Below are 22837 nucleotides of genomic sequence, written 5' to 3'. Positions count from 1 at the left end.
GCCTGGCTCGCGCGGAGACGGTTTAACGGCCGCTCGCCCGCGCGCCGCCACCGGTCACCTGACCCTCCAACCGTCAGCGCAGGCCGCGCCCGCCCCTCTGCTCCCATTGGTTGTCGGCGGTGTCCGCCAACTGCCTTAGCCAATGGTGGAGGCCGAGGGGGAATGTCCCCGCCCCCCGGGCAGTCCCACGCGCAGGCGCAGCGCGGCTCCGTGGATCCAGGGCGGGCGTGGAGAGGGGCCCCGCTGTCCGGGCGGGCGGGGACAGCCGCTTCCCATCGGTGAGTATTTGCCGCCGGCCCCCAGTGGACGGGTCTAATCTTGGGGAGAGACTGCGGGTAAATCTCCCCATTGAGTTTGATTTGTTGTTGTGAGGACTTTGCATTGAATTGTTGTGACTAAATGTGTCCCGGTGAGAGTTTGAAGCAGGAAAGTCATGTCCAGCACCAGCTGCGCGTTGTTATGGGACGTGTTGGTGCAGGTGCTGCACAACAATCACACAGAGTTGAGTGAAGTTGGAGCTAACAGTTGATGTGTTGAGGGCGCTGAGCGGTCTGGTGCTGTGGAAGCAGATGGCCCAGTTTGGTTCACAAAATGGCTGCATGTTCAGGGCACTGTTTCACAATGAAACCATCAGCTTGTTATTTCCGGGTCCCGTTATTTTTACTGATAACACTTCCTCAGTTGCCGCAGTAAAGGCCTTTCTGAGCCTTTGTGTGAGGAGAGTTGCACATTGTTATCAGCTGAGACTGAGTGATCCGAGGACAAGGTGCAGCAGAATGAGAGTAAGAGCAAAGGATACTGTGAGGATTTCAGATTTGCAACATGGAATGCATTTTGCACATGTCAGTTCTCATTTCATTATTCAAATGAGTTGGGACTATTGGGTTTGTGAGTGGAAGTATGAAAATGACACAAATCTGTTGACCACTGTAAGGTAACGTGTGACTTTTGCAACCAGTTTTATGGGAATGGAAGCTAAAAAAATCGCTATTCCAGAAGATCTGAAGGAAAAAGAGAAAATGCCAACATGCTGGAAACACTCAGCAGTTTATAGACAATAGGTGCAGGAGGAGGCCATTCGGCCCTTCGAGCCTATACGCACCGCCATTCAATGTGATCATGGCTGATCACTCTCAATCAGTACCCCGTTCCTGCCTTCTCCCCATACCCCCTCACTCCGCTATCCTTAAGAGCTCTATCCAGCTCTCTCTTGAAAGCATCCAACGAACTGGCCTCCACTGCCTTCTGAGGCAGACAATTCCACACCTTCACCACTCTCTGACTGAAAAAGTTCTTCCTCATCTCCGTTCTAAATGGCCTAATCCTTATTCTTAAACTGTGTGTGGCCCCTTGTTCTGGACTCCCCCAACATTGGGAACATGTTTCCTGCCTCTAATGTGTCCAATCCCCTAATTATCTTATATGTTTCAATAAGATCCCCACTTTTTTACACTCTACATGGGCATGTCAGAAGGCAACTCCTTTTTGGAACGACCTAAAAAGAATTTTGGAACAATTGATGAATAAGATCATACCAATGGATTCAAGGTTGTTTTTATTGGGAGATACAAAAGGAATATTACCAAAGCTAATTTTAGATAAACATCAGGAAAGATTTCTCAAAATAGCAATAGCAGTAGCAAAAGAATGTGTAGCGGTCACTTGGAAAGATCAAAATGAAATAAGATTTGAAAGATGGTATGCAGAAATGCGTAGTTATATCCCATTAGAAAAAGCTACGTATAATCTGAGAAATGGATATGACTTCTTCTTGAAGGTGTGGAACCCATTCATTTTAAAGATAGGATTAAGAATTGGAAATATTTAGATTCAGGATTGTTTTGATACCTTTAATAAGAATTTAATAAGAAATTACCCAGAAGTGTCTCCTTCTGGACTCCAGGTTTCTTTCTTTCTCTCTTTTTCTTTTTCTTTTTCCTTCTTTTTAACTGGGGGGTGGGGGGAAGGGGGGGTGTGGGAGGGGAGATAATACAGAACAATACGTGTATAATCGAATTTATAATGTGGTTATTATTGCTTACTATGAAATGTAAAATGTATGAGTTCTGTTAAAACTTAAATAATTATTTTTTTTTAAATAAAAAAATAAGATCCCCCCTCATCCTTCTAAATTCCAGTGTATACAAGCCTAATTGCTCCAGCCTTTCAACATACGACAGTCCCGCCATTCCGGGAATTAATCTAGTGAACCTACGCTGCACTCGCTCAATAGCAAGAATATCCTTCCTCAAATTTGGAGACCAAAACTGCACACAGTACTCCAGGTGCGGTCTCACTAGGGCCCGGTACAACTGCAGAAGGACCTCTTTGCTCCTATACTCAACTCCTCTTGTTATGAAGGCCAACATTCCATTGGCTTTCTTCACTGCCTCGACAAGGTGCAGCAGAATGAGAGTAAGAGCAAAGGATACTGTGAGGATTTCAGATTTGCAACATGGAATGCATTTTGTACATGTCAGTTCTCATTTCATTATTCAAATGAGTTGGGACTATTGGGTTTGTGAGTAGAAGTATGAAAATTACACAAATCTGTTGACCACTGTAAGGTAACGTATGACTTTTGCAACCAGTTTTATGGGAATGGAAGTTTTTAAAAATCGCTATTCCAGAAGATCTGAAGGAAAAAGAGAAAATGCCAACATGCTGGAAACACTCAGCAGTTTGAGCAGCATTTGATTACAGTCCCAGTTCTGATAATGGATCATCCACCATTGCACTTCCACTGTTTTCTGCATTCACTATTTTAAGCAATAATGTAAATACACATTGTCTTTATTACATTGTAGGAAAAATGGCAGTCATTTATACTTGGCCAGATCACGCACAACGTTAAGATAACCAAATATGTTTTAACTTAGATTGCTGGAGATTGTTTAAAGGGAGGGAGAGATCACCTGTCCACAGCTGGGATAGTTCAGGACCAGACGTATTAAGCAAACTTGAGAGGGTAAGGGGAATCGGTGCCAACCAGCTTGGGGGAGTAAGGGGAATGGGAGGCGCTTGCTCAGCCTGGAAAGCTTGGGGGAGTAAGGGGAATCGCAGGAAGCCAGCTTGGGGGAGTAAGTGACGGGAGGAATACAATGTGGGGGGGGGGGGGGAGTAAGCGAAATGGGAAATACCCAACTTTGGCGAGTAAGGGATGGGAGTAAGCCTGCTTGGGGCAGTACGTCGTGGGAGGAAACCAACTTGGGGAGCAAAGGATGGGACGTAGCCAGTTTGGGGGAGTAAGGGATGGGAGGTAGCCAGCTTGGGGAATTAAGGGGATTGGGAGGTAGCGGGATTTGGGGGAGTAAGAGGAATGGGAGGAATAGGGGCATCGGGGAATAAGGGAAAAGGGAGATGGGGGAATAAGGGAAAAGGGAGATTGCCAGTTATGGGGAGTAGGAGAATGGGAGGAAGCCAGCTTGGGGGAGTAAGGGTTGGGATGTTGCTTGGAGGCGGAAGAGATGGAAGGAAGCCAGCTTGGGGGAATGGGAGGAAACCACCTTGGGGGAGTAGGGGAAGTAACGGATGGGACGTAGCCAGCTTGGGGGAGCAAGGGATGGGAGAGAGCCAGCTAGAGGGAGTAAGGAGATTGGGGGAATAAAGCGTGGGGGAGTAAGGGATGGGAAGTAGCCAACTTGCGGGGAGTAAGTGATGGGATGGGAGGTAACCAGATTTGTGGAGTAGCGGATGGGAGTTAGCCAGCTGGGGTGTATTAGCCAGCTGGGATGGGAAGTAGCCAGCTAGAGGGAGTAAAGCATGCAAGGTAGCCAGTTTGGGGGAGTACGCGGAATTGGAGGATGCTAGCTTGGGCAAGTAAGGGATGGGACAGAGACAGCTTACGGGAGGGTGTAAGGGACTAGAGGTAGCCAGCTTCGTAAGGGAAGGGAGGTAGCCAGGTTAGGGGGTAAGGGATGGGAGGTAACCAGCTTGGGGGTGGAAGCTGGAATGGGAGAAAGCCGTCATGGGGGTGGAAGGAATGGGAGGTAGTGAACTTGGGGGAGGTTAAGGGATCTGAGATGGAAGGCAGCCAGCTTGGGGGAGTAAGGGGAATGGGAGGAAACCACCTTGGGGGAGTAAGGGATGGGAGGTAGCTAGCTTGGGGTAGTGAGAGGTGTGAGGAAGCAAGCACGTGGGTGTAAGGGGACTGGGAAGTAGCCAGTTTGGGGGAGTTAGGGGAATGGGAAATTGCCAGCTTGTGAGATTAAGCGGAATGGGATGAAGTCGGCTTGGGGTGTAAGTGTAACGGGGGCTAGCCAGTTTGGGGGGTTCAAGGGGCATGGGAGGAAGCCAGCTTGGGGGAGAAAGGGAGATGGGCAGTAGCCAGCATGGGGGGAGCAAGGGATGAGAGGTAGCCAGTTGGGGGAGGAAGAGGAATGTGAGGAAGCTAGCTTGTGGGAGTGAGGTATGGGACGAAGAAAGCTTGGCGAGTAAGGGATGGGAGAGAGCCAGGTTTCGGTTGTAAGGGATGGGAGGGCGCCAGCTTGGTGGTGGGGTTAAGGGGAATGGGAGGCCGCCAGCCTAGGGGAGTATGGGAGATGGGGGAGTAATGGGAACGGGAGGAAGCCAGCTTGGGGGAATAGGGGGAATGGGAGACAGGCAGCGTTGGTGATTAAGGGGACAGCGAGGTAGCCAGCTGGTGGTGTAAAGGGAATGGGACGAAGCAAGCCTGAGAGAGTAAGGGGAATCAGAGCCAACCAGCTTGGGGAGTTAAAGGAATGGGAGGCGCTTGCTCATCGGAGTAAGGGGAATGGCAGCCTGCAAGCTTGAGAGGAGTAAGGGGAATCGGAGGAAGCCAGCTTAGGGGGAGTAAAGGACAGGAGGAATCCAACTTGGGGGAATAAGCGGAATAGGAGGTACCCAGCTTGGGGGAGTAAGGGATGGGAGGAAACCAACTTGGGGAGTAAGGGATGGTAAGTAAGCATCTTGGGGGAGTAAGGGATGGGAGGTTGCCAGCTTGGGGTAGTGAGAGGTGGGAGGAAGTAAGCTTGTGGTTGTAAGAGCACTAGGAAGTAGTCAGTTTGGGAGAGAAAGGGGAATGGCAGGAAGCCAGCTTGGGGTGAGTAAGGGAAGTGAGGTAGTCAACCTGGGGGAGTAAGGGATGGGATGTAGCCAGCTAGCGGGAGTAAAATATACGAGGTAGCCAGCTCGGGGGATTAAAGGGATTGGGAGGTAGCCGGATTTCGGGGAGTAAGTGGAATGGGAGGAAGCCAGCTCGGGGGAGTAAGGGGAAAGGGAGGTAGCTGGATTTGGGAGAGTAAGAGGAATGGGAGGAAGCCAGCTCGCGGGAGTACGGGTTGGGATGTTGCCAGCTTGGAGGCGGAAGGGATTGAAGGAAGCCACCTCTGGGAGGTAGCAAGCTTGGGAGAGTAAGCGGAATGGGATGAAGATGTCTTAGGGAAGCCAGCTTTGGGGAGTAAGGGGAGTGAGAGGTAGCCAGCTTGGGGGAGTAAGGGGAGTGAGAGGTAGCCAGCTTGGGGGAGTAAGGGTGGGAGATAGTCAGCTTGTAGGAGAATGGGAGAATCCAGCGTGGGGGAGTAAGGGATGGAAAGTAGCCAACTTGGGGGAGTAAGTGATGGGATGCTGCCAGCTTGGTGGAGTAAGCGGAATGGGAGGTATCCAGACATGGGGAGTAGCGGGTGGGATTTAGCCAGCCGTGGTGTGTTAGTCAGGTATGGATGGGAAGTAGCTAGCTCGAGGTAGTAAAGGGTGCTAGGTACCCAGTATCGGGCATTACGCGGAATGGGAGGGAGCAAGGAATGGGAGAGAGACAGCTTACGGAAATAAAGAACTGGAGGTAGATAGCTTAGCTTGGTAAGGGAAGGGGGGTAGCCAGGTTAGGGAGGTAAGGGATGGGAGGTAGCCAGCTTGGGGCAGTAAGCTGAAATGGGAGGAAGCCATCGTGGGGGTGTAAGGAATGGGAGGGAGGGAAATTGTGGGAGGTTAAGGGGTTGAGGATGGGAGGTAGTCAGGATGGGAGGTAGTAAGGGGAATTGGAGAAAGCCAGCTTGTGGGAGTAAGGGGAATTGGAAGAAGCCAGCTTGGGGGAGTGAGGGATGGGAGGAACCCAACTTTGGGGTGTCAGGGAGATGGGAGGTAGCCAGATTGCTGGTGTAATGGGGATGGGAGGTATCCAGCTTCGGGGTGTAAGGTGTCGGAGGCAGCCAGCTTAGGGAATAAGGGGAGTGGGAAATAGCCAGCTTGGGATATTAAGCGGAATGTGAGGGATACGGCCTGGGGGAGTACGGGGAACGGGGATAGCCAGTTTGGGGGGTATAAGGGGCATGGAAGCAAGCCAGCTTGCGGTAGAAAGGGAGATGGGCAGCAGCCAGCTTGGGGGGAGTAAGGGATGGGAGGTAGCCAGTTGGGGGAGTAAGGGGAATGTGAGGAAGCTAGCTTGTGGGAGTAAGGTATGGGAGGAAGCAAGATTGGCGAGTAAAGGATGGGATAAGGCCAGCTTTCGGTTGTAAGAGATGGGAGGAAGCCAGCGTGGTGGTGGGGATTAAAGGGGAATGGGAGGCCGCCAGCCTAGGGGAGTAAGGAAGATGGGGGAGTAATGGGAACGGGAGGAATAGGGGCAATGGGGGACAGGCAGCATGGGCAAATATGGGGACAGCGAGGTAGCCAGCTTGTGGTGTAAAGGGAATGGGAAGAAGCAAGCTTGAAGGGGTAAGGGGAATCGGTGCCAACCAGCTTGGGGGAGTAAGGGGAATGGCGCTTGCTCAGCCTGGAAAGCGTGGGGGAGTAAGGGGAATCGCAGGAAGCCAGCTTGGGGGAGTAAGGGACGGGAGGAATACAACGTGGGGGGGAGTAAGCGGAATGGGAAGTACCCAACTTCGGGGAGTAAGGGATGGGAGTAAGCCTGCTTGGGGGAGTAAGTCGTGGGAGGAAACCAACTTGGGGAGTAAGGGGTGGGAAATAAGCATCTTGTGGGAGTAAGGGATGGGACATAGCCAGCTTGTGGGAGTAAGGGATGGGAGGTAGCCAGCTTGGGGAATTAGGGGGATTGGGAGGTAGCGGGATTTGGGGGAGAAAGAGGAATGGGAGGAAGCCAGCTTGGGGGAATAAGGGAAAAGGGAGATTGCCAGTTATGGGGAGTAGGAGAATGGGAGGAAGCCAGCTTGGGGGAGTAAGGGTTGGGATGTTGCCAGTTTGGAGGCGGAAGAGATGGAAGGAAGCCAGCTTGGGGGGACAAGGGATTGGAGGTGGGCAGCTTGGGGGAGTAACGGATGGGTCGTGGCCAGCTTGGGCGAGTAAAGATGGGATGTAGCCCCATTGGGGAGTGAAGGACGGAGTTAGCCAGCATGGGGGATAATTGGGATGGGAAATAGCAAGCTTCGGAGAGTAACCGGAATGGGACGAAGCTATCTTGGAGGAGTTAAGGGAATGGGAGATAGCCAACTTGGGGGAATAAGAGGAATGGGAGAAGACAGCTTTGGGGAGTAAGGAGAATAGGGAGAAGCCAGCTTTGGGGAGTAAGGGAAATGGGGGGAAGCCTGCTTTGGGGAGTAAGGGGATGAGATGTTGCCAGCTTGGGGGTGTAAGTGATGGGATGTAGACAGATTGAGGGCGTAAGGAGAAAGGGGTAAAATCCAGCACGGGGGAAGTAAGGGATGGGAAGTAGCTAACATGGGGAGTAAGTCAAGGGATACTGCCAGCTTGGGGGAGTGACGGGAATGGGAGGTATCCAGGTTGGGGGAGTATTGGATGGGAGATAGCCAGCTGGGGGGATTAAATGGATTGGGAGGTAGCCGGATTTGGGGGAGTAAGAGGAATGGGAGGAAGCCAGCTCGAGGGGGTTTAAGGTGAAAGGGAGGTAGCCTGTTTGGGGGAGTAGGAGAATGGGAGGAAGCCAGTTTGGGGGAGTAAGGGTTGGGACGTTGCCAGCTTGGAGGCGGAAGGGATGGAAGTAAGCCAGTTTGGGAGATCAAGGGATTGGAGATGGGCAGCTTGGGGGATTAACGAATGGGACGTGGCCAGCTTGGGGGAGTGACGGGAATGGGAGGTATCCAGGTTGGGGGAGTATTGGATGGGAGATAGCCAGCTGGGGGGATTAAATGGATTGGGAGGTAGCCGGATTTGGGGGAGTAAGAGGAATGGGAGGAAGCCAGCTCGAGGGGGTTTAAGGTGAAAGGGAGGTAGCCTGTTTGGGGGAGTAGGAGAATGGGAGGAAGCCAGTTTGGGGGAGTAAGGGTTGGGACGTTGCCAGCTTGGAGGCGGAAGGGATGGAAGTAAGCCAGTTTGGGAGATCAAGGGATTGGAGATGGGCAGCTTGGGGGATTAACGAATGGGACGTGGCCAGCTTGGGGGAGTAAGGGATGGGAGGTAGCCCCCTTGGGGGAGTAAGGGGCGGGAGTTAGCCAGCTTGCGGGAGTAAGGGGCTGGGAGGACGCGAGCTGGGAGAATAAGCGGAATAGGATGAAGATATCTTAGGGGAGTAAGGGGAATGGGAGGTAGCCAGCTTGGGGAGCAAGGGATGGGAGATAGCCAGCGTGGGGGAGTAAGGGATGGGATGCTGCCAGCTCGGGGGAGAAAGGGGAATGGGAAGTATCCAGATTTGGGGAGTAGTAGATGGAAGTTAGCCAGCTGGGGTGTATTAGCTGGCTGGGATGGGAAGTAGCCAGTTTGGGGGAGTAAACAATGCAAGGTAGCCAGTTTGGGGGAGTGAGGGGAATGGGAGGAATCTAGCTTGGGGGAGTAAGGGATGGGACAGAGACAGCTTACGGGAATAATGGACTGGAGGTAGCCAGTTTAGCTTGGTAAGGGAAGGGAGGTAGCCAGGTTAGGGGGTAAGGGATGGGAGATAACCAGCTTGGGGGAGTAAGCTGGAATGGGAGAAAGCCATCGTGGGGGTGGAAGGAATGGGAGGTACTGAACTTGGGGGAGGTTATGGGATCTGAGATGGAAGGTAGCTAGCTTGGGGGAGTAAGGTATGGGAGGAAGCAAGCTTGGCGAGTAAGGGATGGGAAAAAAAGCCAGCTTTCGGTTGTGAGATGGGAGGGAGCCAGCTTAGTGGTGGGGATTAAGGGGAATGGCAGGAGGCCAGCCTCGGGGGAGATGGGGAAGTAATGGGAACGGGAGGAAGTCAGCTTGGGGGAATACGGGGAATGGAGGACAGGCAGCATGGGCGAATAAGTGGACAGCGACGCAGCCAGGTTGGGACGTAAGGGGACTGCGAGGAAGCCAGCTTTGGGGTAATGGGGAATCGGTGCCAACCAGCTTGGGGTAGTAAGGGGAATGGGGGCGCTAGCTCATCGCATTCGTGGGAAGGACAACCTGCCAGCTTGGGGAAGTAAGGGGAATCGGAGGAAGCCAGCGTGGGGGGGGTGGGGGGTAAGGGTTGGGAGGTAGCCAACTTGGGGGAGTAAGGGAGTTGAGAGGAAGCCAGCTTGGGGGAGTAAGGAGAATGTGAGGTAGCCAGCTTGGGTGAGTAAGGGGACTGGGAGAAAGCCAGCTTGATGGAGTAAGTGGGATGGGAGATAGCAAGCTTGGGGTGTAAGGGGTTGGTGTAAGACGTCTTGGGGAATTAAGGGATTGGAGGGTGCAAACTTGGGGGTGGAAGGGATGGGAGGTAGCCAGCTTTGGGGAGTAAGGTATGGGAGTAAGCCAGCGTGGGGGTGTAAGGGGTGGAATGCATCCAGCTTGTGGGAATAAGGGGAATGGGAGCCAGCCAACTTGCGGGAGTAAGGGTAATAATGGGAGTAAGCCAGCTTGGGAGAATAAGACATGGGAGGAAGCAAGCTTGGGAGAGGAAGAGATGGGAGGTTGTCAGCTTGGGGAGTAAAGAATGGGAGTAAGCCAGCTTTGGGGAGAAAGGCATGGGAGGTAGCCAGCTTGGGTGAATAAGGAGAGTGGGAAGTTGCCAGCTTGGGGGAGTAAAAGGAATGGGAGGAAGACAGCTTGGGGCAGTAAGGGGAACGAGTGACAGCCAGCTTGGGGGACAAAGGGGCATGGGAGGAAGACAGCTTTGTGGAGTAAAAGGGACGGCCGGTAGCCAGCATGGGTGAGTAAAAGGGATGGCCGGTAGCCAGCTTGGGGGAGTAAGGGATGGGAGTTTGCCAGCCTTGGGTAGTTAGGGATGGGAGGTAGCCAGTTAGGGGCAGTGAGGGTTGGGATGTAGCCAGCTTGGGGAGTAAGGGGAATGGGAGCAAGCCAGATTTGGGGAATAATGGGGATGGCAGGTAGCCAGTTTGGGGCAGTGAGGGTTGATATGTAGCCAGCTCGGGGGAGTAAGGGATGGGAGGTAGCCATATTGGGGGAGAAAGGGATGGGAGGAAGCCAGTTGGGGGAGTAAGGAATGGAAGCTACCCAGCTTGTGGGAGTAAGGGATGGGACGTATGCAGCTTGGGGGATAAGTGGACTGGAAGGTATCCAGCTTGTGGGAGTAAAGGGAATGCGAGGAAGACAGCTTCAGGGGCAAGGGGAATGGGAGATAGCGAGCTTGGGGGAATAAGGGGAATGGCAGGTTGCAAGCTTGGGAGAGTAAGCGGATGAAGATATCTTGGAGGAGTAGGGGGAACTGGTGATCGCCAGCTTGGGGAGTAAGGCAAAGGGGAGGAAGCCAGCTTAGGGGCGTAAGGAATGGCGTAAGGAGATTGCCAGGCAGGATGAGTAAATGATTGGAGGTTGACAGCTTGGGGGAGTAACGGATGGGACGTAGCCAGTTTCCGGGAGTAAGGGATGGGAAATAACCCCTTTGTGGGAGTAAGGGAAGGGAGTTACCCAACTTGAGGGAGTAAGCGGCTGAGAGGATGCAAGCTTTGGAGAGTAAGCGGAATGGGATGAAGATATCTTGGGGAGTTAGGGCATGGGAGTTGCCAGCTTTGGGGGATAAGGGATGGAAGAAAGCCAGCTTGGGGGAGTAATGTGATGGGAGATAGCCAGCGTCGGAGAGTAAGGGATGGGAGGTAGGCATCTTGGAGGACTAAGGAATGGGACGTAGCCAGCTTGTGGGGTTAAGGGATGAGAGGCAGCCATCTTGGGGGACTAAGTGGATTGGGAGGTAGCTGGCTTCGGAGATTAAGGGGATGAGAGGTGGCCACCTTGGGGGAGTAAAGGATAGCAGCTAGCCAGCTTGGGGGAGTAATGGGGATGGGAGTAAGAGAGCTTGGGGAGTAAGGGTTGGGAAGTGGGCATCTAGGGGGAGTAAGGGATGTGAAGTACCCCTTGGGGGAGTAAGGGACTGTAGTTAGCCAGCTTGGGGGAGTAAGGGGCTGGGAGGAAGCAAGCTTGGAAGAGTAAGCGGAATGGGATGAAGATGTCTTGGGGGAGTAAGGGGAACGGGAGGTAGCCAGCTTGGGAGATTAAGGGGAATGGGGGAAGCCAGCTTTGAGGAGTAAGGGATGGGAGGTAGCCAGCTTGGGAGATTAAGGGGAACGGGAGGTAGCCAGCTTGGGAGATTAAGGGGAATGGGGGAAGCCAGCTTTGAGGAGTAAAGGATGGTAGGTAGCCAGCTTGAGGGTGTAAGGGGAATGAAGGAGTAAGGAATTGGAAGTAGCCAACTTGGGGGAGTAAGTGACGGGATGCTGTCAGCTTGGGGAGTTAGGGGAATGGGAGGAAAACAGCTTGGGGGAGTAGGGGATGGGAGGTAGCCATTTGGGGGCTGTAGGGGATGGGAGGTAGCCAGCTAGATGGCAGTAAGGGGTAGCCAATTTGGGGGAGTAAGTGATGGGAGATAGCCAGCTTGGGACTGGAGGTAGCCAGTTTGGGGAGTAAGGGAAGAGAGGTGGCCACCTTGTTGGAGTAAGGGATGGGAGGAAGCCAGCTTGTTGGAGTAAGGGATGGGAGGAAGCCAACTTAGGGATTAAGAGATGGGAGAAAGCCAGCTGTCGATGGTAAGGGATGGGAGGTTGTCAGCTTGGTGGAGTAGGGGATGGGAGTAAACCAGCTTGGGGGAGTAAGGGATGGGAGGTTTTGCTTTTTATTACAGTTTAAAGTAAAATGGTATTAATAATACTTAATCTCCTTAAATTAATTCATAAATCATAGGAGAGGATGTCGTTCCTTCTGATATGTTGCATCCCTTTAGTGCACCGGGTAGGAAGCACTCAGGAGGTATCAAATGGGTGGGTGGGAGGGTGTGGGATGCTCTTGTGTGTTTTATGTTTTGTTTTCTGGTTTTGTTTCCTTTTTTCTCTATCCTTATCTTTGCCAGTCTTGCACTCAGCTAAATATAACTTTATAACTTACAATGTCAAAGGAATGGGGAGGTTTGGTGAAACGGAAAATAATCATGAATAAACACAAAGTAGATAATAATATAATAATAATAATAAAAATTTATTTTATATAGCGCTTTTCCAAGTGCTCAAAGACGCTTTACAAAACAGTCAAGACATAAAAACAAACAGACGAACTGTCCTGATGGAGAAGCGGCGAACAAATAGCGCCAGCGTCCTCTCACGTCAGGGTCTGGCAGTAGACAATAAAGAACACAAGACACACAATTACAATTTTAACACAAACAGCCATCACAGTGATTGCTCCAGGCACACCCTCACTGTGATGGAAGGCAAAGAAAAGTCTTATCTCCTCCTCATTCTTCTCCCGTGGTGCCACGAGGCGATCGAGGCTCCCGACTTTTGAAGCCCCCACCAGGCGATGGAAAGTCCCAGGGACGAGCGGAGCAGGCCGATGAAGGTCCTGTGCCCCCACCGGGTGATGGGAAGTGCCGCGGCCGAGCCACGCAGGGCGATGAGGGGCCTGCGACCGGGTCAATCAAACCTCGTGCTTCGGGGCGGTCGAAGCTGCTACGGCTGGAGCTCCCGAAAGCCGGTCGCCACCCAGGGACCTGCGAACGCCCGATGTTGCGGTCTGCAGGGCCCACGGCCGAAGCCTCCGAGATGGTAAGTCCAGGCCCTGCGACCGGAGTCTTCAAGGTCGATCCCAGCTGGAGGCCGCCGACTCCACGGTGTTAGGCCGTAGCGCGAACGGAGATACGACACGGTAAAGGTCGCATCTCCGTTGAGGAGGAGATTGGAAAAAAAGGTTTCCCCCACCCCCCCCCCCCCCACATAAACAGAGTTAAAAATAGATCAAAACGTACATTTAAACGATAACAATAGACAAAAACAATAAAAAACAGAGAGACTGCCGGTGAGCCGCAGCTGCAGAACGTAGCCACGCCCCCAAGATGTAGCTTTTGGACAAGAAACTCACCTTCTATTCTCAACTCATGAACAACTGAAATCCGGATGGGTCGGCAATGTATTGAATTTCTCCTTCACTTCCAACTCGAGAGGTGTTGCAATTCTCATCAGAAGAAGTCAAATCTGATTTTTTTTTAAATGGTCGATTTATCTTTGTCAGGGGCCTTCCTGACCAAGTCAAAATCATTTTATTAAATTGTCATTGCCCTAATTATGATCAGCCCAAATTCATTAATGACCTTACATTGATGGTAACATAATTTAAGATTCCCATTTTTTGGGTGCGCGTGATTTCAATCACATTTTAGATACTAATCTGGACGTGTGTGGGGGACTGGGGGTCAGGGTGTCAGGTGTTTGGGGGCTGGAGGTCAGGTGTGTGTGGGGGGCTGGGTGTCAGGGGGTCATGTGTGTATGGGGGCACGTGTGTGGGCACGGGTGGGGGTCAGGTGTTTCAGGGTCAGTGGGTCATGTGTGTAGGGGGCCACGTGTGTCTGGAAGGTGGGGTCAGGTGTCTACGAGGTCACGTTTGTGGGGTGGGGTGGGGGTCATGTGTGTGAATGGTCAGGGGATCATGTGTGTAGGGGGTCATGTGTGGGGGGGGCTGGGGGGTCGGGTGTTTGGGGGCTGGGGGTGAGGGCTCAGGTGTTCATGTGTGCAGGGGGTCACGTGTATGGGGGCGGATGGGGTCAGGTGTGTGGGGGGTCATGTGTGTAGGGGGTCACGTGTGGGGGCGGTTGGGGGTCAGGTGTGTCGGGGTCAGTGGGTCATGTGTGTAGGAGGTCACGTTGGTGCGGGGTGGGGGTCAGGTGTGTGGGGGGTCAGAGGATCATGTGTCTAGGTGGTCACGTGCGTGGGGGGCTGGGGGTCAGGTGTGTGGGGGCACGTGTGTGGAGGATGGGTGTCAGGTGTGTGGGGGCTAGGGGTCAGGTGTGCGGGGGCTGGGGTCAGGTGTGTGGCAGGTGTGTGGGGGCTGGGGTTAGGTGTATGGAGGCTGAGGGTCAGGTGTGTGGGCTGTCTGGGGGTCAGGTGTGTGTGGGGGGTCTGGGGGTTAGGTGTGGGGTGTCAGTGTGTCATGTGTGTAGGGGGTCACGTGTGTCTGGGGGTAGGGGTCAGGAGTGTGGAGGTCAGAGGGTCAGGTGTGTGAGGGCTGGGGGGTCACGTATGTGGGGGCAGATGGTGGTCAGATGTGTCGAGGGTCAGTGGTCATGTGTGTAGGGGGTCATGTGTGTCTGGGAGGTGGGGTCAGGTTTGTGACGGTGTGGGGGAGTCAGGGGGTCATGTATGTAGGGGGCACGTGTGTCTGGGGGTTGGGAGTCAGGTGTGTGGGGGTCTCGGGGTCATGTGTGAGGCTGGGTGTTATGTGTTTGGGGGGGCTGGGGGCCAGGTGTGGGGGGCTGGGAGTCGGGGCCATGTGTATAGGGGGTCACAGGTGTGGGGGTCAGGGGGTCTTGTGTGTGTGTGGGGGGGCTGGGGGTCAAGTGTGTGTGGGGGGGTGGGGGTCAACTGTGTGTGTGGGGGGGGCTGGGGGTCAAGTGTGTGTGTGGGGGGGCTGGGGGCCATGTGTGTGGGGGGGGCTGGGGGTCAAGTGTGTGTGTGGGGGGGGTGGGGGTCAACTGTGTGTGTGTGGGGGGGCTGGGGGTCAAGTGTGTGTTTGGGGGCGGACTGGGGGCCATGTGTGTGGGGGGGGCTGGGGGTCAAGTGTGTGTGTGTGTGGGGGGGGGGGGGGCTGGGGGTCAAGTGTGTGAGTGGGGGGGGCTGGGGTTCAAGTGTGTGTGTGGGGGGGGGCTGGGGGCCATGTGTGTGGGGGGGGCTGGGGGTCAAGTGTGTGTGTGGGGGGGGGCTGGGGGTCAAGTGTGTGTGTGGGGGGGGTGGGGGTCAAGTGTGTGTGTGTGGGGGGGGCTGGGGGTCAAGTATGTGTGGGGGGGCTGGGGGTCAAGTGTGTGTGTGGGGGGGGGCTGGGGGTCATGTGTGTGTTGGGGGGGCTGGGGCTCAAGTGTGTGGGGGGGGTGGGGGTCAAGTGTGTGGGGGGGTGGGGGTCAAGTGTGTGGGGGGTCACGTGCGAGGGGCCCCTGACACCCACACCTGACCCCCACACACCTGAACCCCTACACACCTGACCCCCAGCCCCCACATGCGTGATCCCCGACACACCTGATCCCCAGATCTCCCCACACACCTGACAGAGGGAGAGAGAGAGAGAGAGAGAGGTGGGGGGGAGAGATGGTTTTGGGGGCGGGGCCGGGATGCGGCGCGGGGCGGGATGCGACGAGGGGGCGGGGCCGGAATGCGGCGCGGCTGAGCTGAGCCGGGTTTCAGGGTGCTGGAGCTTCAGGGCGGTGCCGCTGTCAATCACCGGGCAGTTTCGTCACCGCCCGTTGCGCGTCACGCATGCGCGGCCCGGCTCGCGCGGAGACGGTTTAACGGCCGCTCGCCCGCGCGCCGCCACCGGTCACCTGACCCTCCAACCGTCAGCGCAGGCCGCGCCCACCCCTCTGCTCCCATTGGTTGTCGGCGGTGTCCGCCAACTGTCTTAGCCAATGGTGGAGGCCGAGGGGGAGTGTCCCCGCCCCCCGGGCAGTCCCACGCGCAGGCGCAGAGCGGCTCCGTGGATCCAGGGTGGGCGGGGAGAGGGGCCCCGCTGTCCGGGCGGGCGGGGACAGCCGCTTCCCATCGGTGAGTATTTGCCGCCGGCCCCCAGTGGACGGGTCTAATCTTGGGGAGAGACTGCGGGTAAATCTCCCCATTGAGTTTGATTTGTTGTTGTGAGGACTTTGCATTGATTGTTGTGACTAAATGTGTCCCGGTGAGAGTTTGAAGCAGGAAAGTCATGTCCAGCACCAGCTGCGCGTTGTTATGGGACGTGTTGGTGCAGGTGCTGCACAACAATCACACAGAGTTGAGTGAAGTTGGAGCTAACAGTTGATGTGTTGAGGGCGCTGAGCGGTCTGGTGCTGTGGAAGCAGATGGCCCAGTTTGGTTCACAAAATGGCTGCATGTTCAGGGCACTGTTTCACAATGAAACCATCAGCTTGTTATTTCCGGGTCCCGTTATTTTTACTGATAACACTTCCTCAGTTGCCGGAGTAAAGGCCTTTCTGAGCCTTTGTGTGAGGAGAGTTGCACATTGTTATCAGCTGAGACTGAGTGATCCGAGGACAAGGTGCAGCAGAATGAGAGTAAGAGCAAAGGATACTGTTGAGGATTTCAGATTTGCAACATGGAATGCATTTTGTGCATGTCAGTTCTCATTTCATTATTCAAGTGAGTTGGGACTATTGGGTTTGTGAGTGGAAGTATGAAAATGACACAAATCTGTTGACCACTGTAAGGTAACGTGTGACTTTCGCAACCAGTTTTATGGGAATGGAAGTTTAAAAAAATCGCTATTCCAGAAGATCTGAAGGAAAAAGAGAAAATGCCAACATGCTGGAAACACTCAGCAGTTTATAGACAATAGGTGCAGGAGGAGGCCATTCGGCCCTTCGAGCCTGTACGCACCGCCATTCAATGCGATCATGGCCGATCACTCTCAATCAGTACCCCGTTCCTGCCTTCTCCCCATACCCCCTCACTCCGCTATCCTTAAGAGCTCTATCCAGCTCTCTCTTGAAAGCATCCAACGAACTGGCCTCCACTGCCTTCTGAGGCAGACAATTCCACACCTTCACCACTCTCTGACTGAAAAAGTTCTTCCTCATCTCCGTTCTAAATGGCCTAATCCTTATTCTTAAACTGTGAGTGGCCCCTTGTTCTGGACTCCCCCAACATTGGGAACATGTTTCCTGCCTCTAATGTGTCCAATCCCCTAATTATCTTATATGTTTCAATAAGATCCCCACTTTTTTACACTCTACATGGGCATGTCAGAAGGCAACTCCTTTTTGGAAAGACCTAAAAAGATTTTTGGAACAATTGATGAATAAGATCATACCAATGGATTCAAGGTTGTTTTTATTGGGAGATACAAAAGGAATATTACCAAAGCTAATTTTAGATAAACATCAGGAAAGATTTCTCAAAATAGCAATAGCAGTAGCAAAAAAATGTGTAGCGGTCACTTGGAAAGATCAAAATGAAATAAGATTTGAAAGATGGTATGCAGAAATGCGTAGTTGTATCCCATTAGAAAAAGCTACGTATAATCTGAGAAATGGATATGACTTCTTCTTGAAGGTGTGGAACCCATTCATTTTAAAGCTAGGATTAAGAATTGGAAATATTTAGATTCAGGATTGTTTTGATACCTTTAATAAGAATTTAATAAGAAATTACCCAGAAGTGTCTCCCTCTGGACTCCAGGTTTCTTTCTTTCTCTCTTTCTTTTTCTTTTTCTTTTTCCTTCTTTTTAACTGGGGGGTGGGGGGAAGGGGGGGTGTGGGAGGGGAGATAATACAGAACAATACGTGTATAATCGAATTTATAATGTGGTTATTATTGCTTACTATGAAATGTAAAATGTATGAGTTCTGTTAAAACTTAAATAATAATTTTTTTTTAAATAAAAAAATAAGATCCCCCCTCATCCTTCTAAATTCCAGTGTATACAAGACTAATTGCTCCAGCCTTTCAACATACGACAGTCCCGCCATTCCGGGAATTAACCTAGTGAACCTACGCTGCACTCCCTCAATAGCAAGAATATCCTTCCTGAAATTTGGAGACCAGAACTGCACACAGTACTCCAGGTGCGGTCTCACTAGGGCCCGGTACAACTGTAGAAGGACCTCTTTGCTCCTATACTCAACTCCTCTTGTTATGAAGGCCAACATGCCATTGGCTTTCTTCACTGCCTCGACAAGGTGCAGCAGAATGAGAGTAAGAGCAAAGGATACTGTGAGGATTTCAGATTTGCAACATGGAATGCATTTTGTACATGTCAGTTCTCATTTCATTATTCAAATGAGTTGGGACTATTGGGTTTGTGAGTGGAAGTATGAAAATTACACAAATCTGTTGACCACTGTAAGGTAAAGTGTGACTTTTGCAACCAGTTTTTTGGGTATGGAAGTTTAAAAAAATCGCTATTCCAGAAGATCTGTCTTCCTCCCATTCCTCTTACTCACCCAAATCCGGCTAGCTCCCAATCCCTTTAATCCCCCAAGCTGGCTACCTCCCATCCCTTACTCCCACAAGCTGTCTTGCACCCATTCCCATTACTCTCCCAAGCTGTCCAACTCCCATTATACTTTCTCCCCGAAGTCGGCCACGTCCCATCCGTTACTTCCCCCAAGCTGCCTACCACCCATCCCTTACTCGGCCAATCTGGCTACCTCCCATCCCTTACTCCCGCAAGCTGGCTACCTCCCATTCCACTTAGTTCCCCAAGCTGGCTATCTATCATTCCCCTGACTCCCCCAATATATTGTCATCCCATCCCGCTTACTCTCCCAATCTTGCAATCACCCAGTCCCCTTACTCCCCCAAGCTGCCTACCTTCCATCCTTTACTCCCTCATGCTTGTTCCCTCCCACCCCTTATTACCAGAAGCTGGCTTTCTCCCGTCCCTTTGTCCCCAGCTGGCTTATCCCATCCCTGATACCCCCAAGCTGGCTAACCTGTACACTGTGCACTGCGGGCTTCAGGCACAGCTCTGGAAACTGCTATCTACAGAAGTTCTCTGACGACTCTGCCATCTTGGCCTCATCGCAGGCGACGATGACAGGGCGTGCAGAGAAATGATCAAGGAGTTTGTGGACTGGTGCCTCAAGCCCAAGCCCTTACACCAGCAATCTGCCTACCTCCCGTCTCCCTTACTCCCCCAAGTTGGCTTCCTCCCATCCCTGACTCCTCCAAGCTGGCTTCCTCCAATTCCCCTTACTAACCCAAGCTGACTACCTGCCATCTTAGATCCCTTAACACCCCCCAAGTACACTACCTCCCAGATTTGGGGAGTAGCGGATGGGAGAGAGCCAGCTAGGGTGTGTTAAGCCTGCTGGGATGTTAAGTAGCCAGTTAGAGGGCGTAAAGGATGCTAGGTAGCCAGTTTGGGGGATTATGGGGAATGAGAGTTAGCTAGCTTTGGGGAGTAAGGGATGGGAGAGAGACAGCTTACGGGAGCACGAGACTGGAGGTAGCCAGCTTAGCTAGGCAAGGGAATGGAAGTAGCCAGGTTATGGGGGTAAGGAATGGGAGGTAGCCAGCTTGGGGGAGTAAGCTGGAATGCAAGAAGCCATCGGAGGGGGGGGGGGGGGTGTAATGGAAGGGAGGTAGTGTACTTGGGGGAGGTTAAGGGATCTAAGGTGGAAGGTAGGCAGCTTGGGTGAGTAAGGGGAATTGGAGGAAGCCAGCTTGCGGGAGTAAGGGATGGGAGGAAGCCAACTTGGGGGAGTAAGGGATGGGAGGAAGCCAACTTGGGGGAGTAAGGGATGGGAGGAAGCCAACTTGGGGGAGTAAGGGATGGGAGGAAGCCAACTTGGGGGAGTAAGGGATGGGAGGAAGCCAACTTGGGGGAGTAAGGGAGATGGGAGGTAGCCAGATTGGTGGTGGGGATTAAAGGGAATGGGAGGCCGCCAGCCCAGGGGAGAGAGGGAAATGGGGACGGGAGGAATAGGGGCAATGGGGGACAGGCAGCATGGGCAAATAAGGTGACAGCGAGGTAGCCAGCTTGTGGTGTAAAGGGAATGGGAAGAAGCAAGCTTGAGGGGGTAAGGGGAATAGGTGCCAACCAGCTTGGGGGATTAATAATGCATTTTATTTATATAGCGCTTTTCATATACTCAAAGACGCTTTACAGAGATTTAGAGAACATAGGGAAATGAATAAATAGATAAATAAGTAAATAAGTAAATAAGTAAACGAACAGAGAAAGGAGACAGAAGGTGAGGTGACCTTCAGTGGTTGAAGGCAGTACTGAACAGGTGAGACTTCAGCGATGTTTTGAATGTGGTGAGTGTGGAGGAGTCTCTAACGGTTTGGGGTAGTGAGTTCCATAGGGTGGGAGCAGCGATGGAGAAAGCCCTGTCCCCCCAGGATCTGAGTTTGGTCCGGATGTGGGGGGATAGGAGATTGGCAGCAGCAGAGCGGAGGGTGCAGGTGGGAGTGTGCCTGTGGAGGAGGTCGGTCAGGTAGGATGGGGCCAGGTTATGGAGGGCTTTGTAGGTTATGAGGAGGATTTTGTACTGGATTCTCTGGGGGATGGGGAGCCAGTGGAGTTTATAAAGGACGGGGGTGATATGGTCACGGATCGGGGAGTGGGTGAGTAGACGGGCAGCGGAGTTTTGAATGTATTGAAGTTTATTGATGATTTTTGAGGGTGAGCCATAGAGGAGGCTGTTGCAGTAGTCCAGACGGGAGGTGATGAAGGCGTGGATGAGGGTTTCTGCAGCTGTGGAGGAGGGGGATGGACGGAGACGGGCAATGTTTTTGAGGTGGAAGAAGGCTGTCTTTGTGATGTGTTTGATGTGTTTGTCGAAGGAGAGGGTTTGATCAATGATGATTCCAAGATTCCGGATGTGAGGTGAGGTGGATACTGGGAGACCATCAATGTTGAGGATGAAGTTTTGGGTGGATTTGGTGAGCTGTTTTTGGACCAATGATGATGATTTCAGATTTGTTGCAATTGAGTTTGAGGAAGTTTGATTGAAGCCAAGATTTTATTTCAGTGATGCAGTTTGTCAGTGTAGAGTGTGTGGTGGGGGAGATTGACTTGGTGGAGATGAGGAGCTGGATATCATCGGCGAAGCAGTGGAAGTTGAGACCATGATGGCGGATTAATTGACCGTGGGTGGGTGGGGGGTCACATGTGTGGATGGCTGGGGTTCAGATGTGTGGGGACTGGTGTTCAGGTGTGTGCGGGGCTGGATTTCAGCTGGGTGGGGGGCTGGGTTTCAGGTGTGTGGGGCAGAGGGGGGCAGCTGAGTGAGGGCTTTGGGCGTCAGTTGCTCTGGTGTGTGCGGGGCTGGTGATCTGGTGTGTGTGGTGGGCAGGGGGGCAGGTTTGTTGTGGTGTGGGTGTCAGGGGGTCAGATGTGTGGGGGTCAGTGGGTCAGGTGGGTGGGGGCTGGGCATTCAAGTGTGTGGGGGGAATGGGGGTCAGTTATGTGCGGTGGCTGTGCCAGGTGTGGTGAGTGTGGGGGGGGCAGGTGTGTAATGGGGATTTGGGTCAAATTTGGGGGGGGGTCAGTGGGTCAGATGTCTTGGGCGGCTGTGGGTCAGGTATGTGAGGACCTGGGGGTGAGAAGTGTGGGGATTTGGGGGTCAGTTGTGTGTGGGGCTGGGGGTCAGGTTTGTGAGGGGCTGGGAGTCATGTGTGTAGGTGTCTGGTGGTTTGATATGTGGGGGGCTGGGGGTCAGTTTTGTGAGAGGCTGAGAGTCAGGTGTGTGGACGCCTGGGGGTCAGGTGTGTGAAGGGCTGAGGTCAGATATGTGGGGGGCTGGGGGTCAGTTTTGTGAGAGGCTGAGAGTCAGGAGTGTGGACGTCTGGGGGTCAGGAGTGTGGACGTCTGGGGGTCAGGTGTGTGAAGGGCTGAGGTCAGGTGTGTGGGAGGCTGAGGGGGTCAGGTGTTTAGGGGTGGTGGGATTCAGGTGTGTGTGGGCTGAAGTGGTCAGGTGTGTAGGGAGGCTGGGGGTTGTGTGTGGGTGGCTGGAGGTCCGCTATGAGCGTGGGGGGGGCTGAGGGGGTCACATGTGTGGAGGGCTGGTGTTCAGGTGTGTGGGGGCCTGAGTGGGTCAGGTGTGTGTGGGGGGGCTGGGGCTCAGGTGTGTGGGGCGCTGGAGGTCAGCTGTGTGAGTGGGTTGGGCGTCAATTGCTCTGGTGTGTGCGGGGCTTGTGTTAGGGTGTGTGTGGGGGTCAGTGGGTCAGGTGAGTGGGGTCTGGGGGTCAAGTGTGTGGGGGCAATGGGGGTGAGGTGTGTGTGGGAGTTGGTGTCAGGTGTGTCTGCTTGGCCTGGCTATCAGGTGCGTGGGGGGGCAGTAGTCAGGTGTGCGGGCGGAGGGGGGGTTGGTCGTCAGTTATGTGCGGGGGGTGTGGGTCAGTAGGTCAGGTGTGTGGGGAGTGATGGGGGCAGGTGTGTAATGGGGCTTTGGGTCATATGTTGGGGGGGTCAGTGGGTCAGATATTTTGGGCGGCTGGGGGTCAGGCATGTGAGGGGCTACGGGTCAGGTGTGTGGGGATTTGGGGTCAGGTGTGTATGTGTTGGGTTCTAGGGGTCAGGTGTGAGGGGGGCTGGTGTCAGTTTTGTGAGGGTCTGGGAGTCAGGTGTGTGGAAGCCTGGGGGTCAGATGTGTGTTGGGAGCTGTGTGTCATGTGCGTCGGAGGCTGGGGGTCCGGTTTGTGGGGGGCTGGAGTTCAGGTGTGTGGGAGGAGCTCATGGTCAGGTGTGTGGGGAGTCAGGGGGTCGGCATTGTGCGGACCTGTGGTTCAGGTGTTTGGGAGGGCTGTGGCTCAGTGGTGTGGAAAGCTGAGGGGGTCAGGTGTGTTGAGAGCTAAGGTCAGGTGTGTTGGTGGCAATGGGTCAGGTGTGTGGAGGCTGAGGGGGTCAGGTATATAGGGGGGCCGGGATTCAGGTGTGTGTGTGGCTGAAGTGGTCAGATGTGTGGGGAGGCAGGGGATCGGGTGTGTGTGGGGCTGGGGGTCCGCTATATGGGTTGGGGGCTGAGGGGGTCACGGGTATGGAGGGCTGGAGTTCAGATGTGTGGGGGGGCTGGGGTTCAGGAATGTGCAAGGCTGGAGTTCAAGTATGTGGG

General features: G+C 53.5%; 1 protein-coding gene and 1 long non-coding RNA gene across 2 annotated transcripts in view; both read left to right on the top strand.

Moving 5' to 3' along the window:
- The first annotated feature begins 207 nt into the window (after window positions 1–207).
- Window positions 208–22837, top strand: part of LOC144611065 (uncharacterized) — a 47419-nt gene continuing 24789 nt past the window's right edge. Inside the window, exon 1 of the mRNA XM_078430149.1 lies at window positions 208–278. The gene's annotated coding sequence lies outside the window, so the exon portion shown is untranslated. The remainder of the gene's footprint in view (window positions 279–22837) is intronic.
- LOC144611117 (uncharacterized) overlaps window positions 15759–22837 on the top strand; it is a 46743-nt gene continuing 39664 nt past the window's right edge. Inside the window, exon 1 of the long non-coding RNA XR_013549478.1 lies at window positions 15759–15827. This is a non-coding gene — a long non-coding RNA (uncharacterized LOC144611117). The remainder of the gene's footprint in view (window positions 15828–22837) is intronic.

Source organism: Rhinoraja longicauda, chromosome 39, assembly GCF_053455715.1.
Source record: "Rhinoraja longicauda isolate Sanriku21f chromosome 39, sRhiLon1.1, whole genome shotgun sequence".
Taxonomy (NCBI): Eukaryota; Metazoa; Chordata; class Chondrichthyes; order Rajiformes; family Arhynchobatidae; genus Rhinoraja; species Rhinoraja longicauda.
The sequence above is the reverse complement of the archived record's forward strand: the minus strand, read 5'-3'. Positions and strand labels throughout refer to the sequence as shown.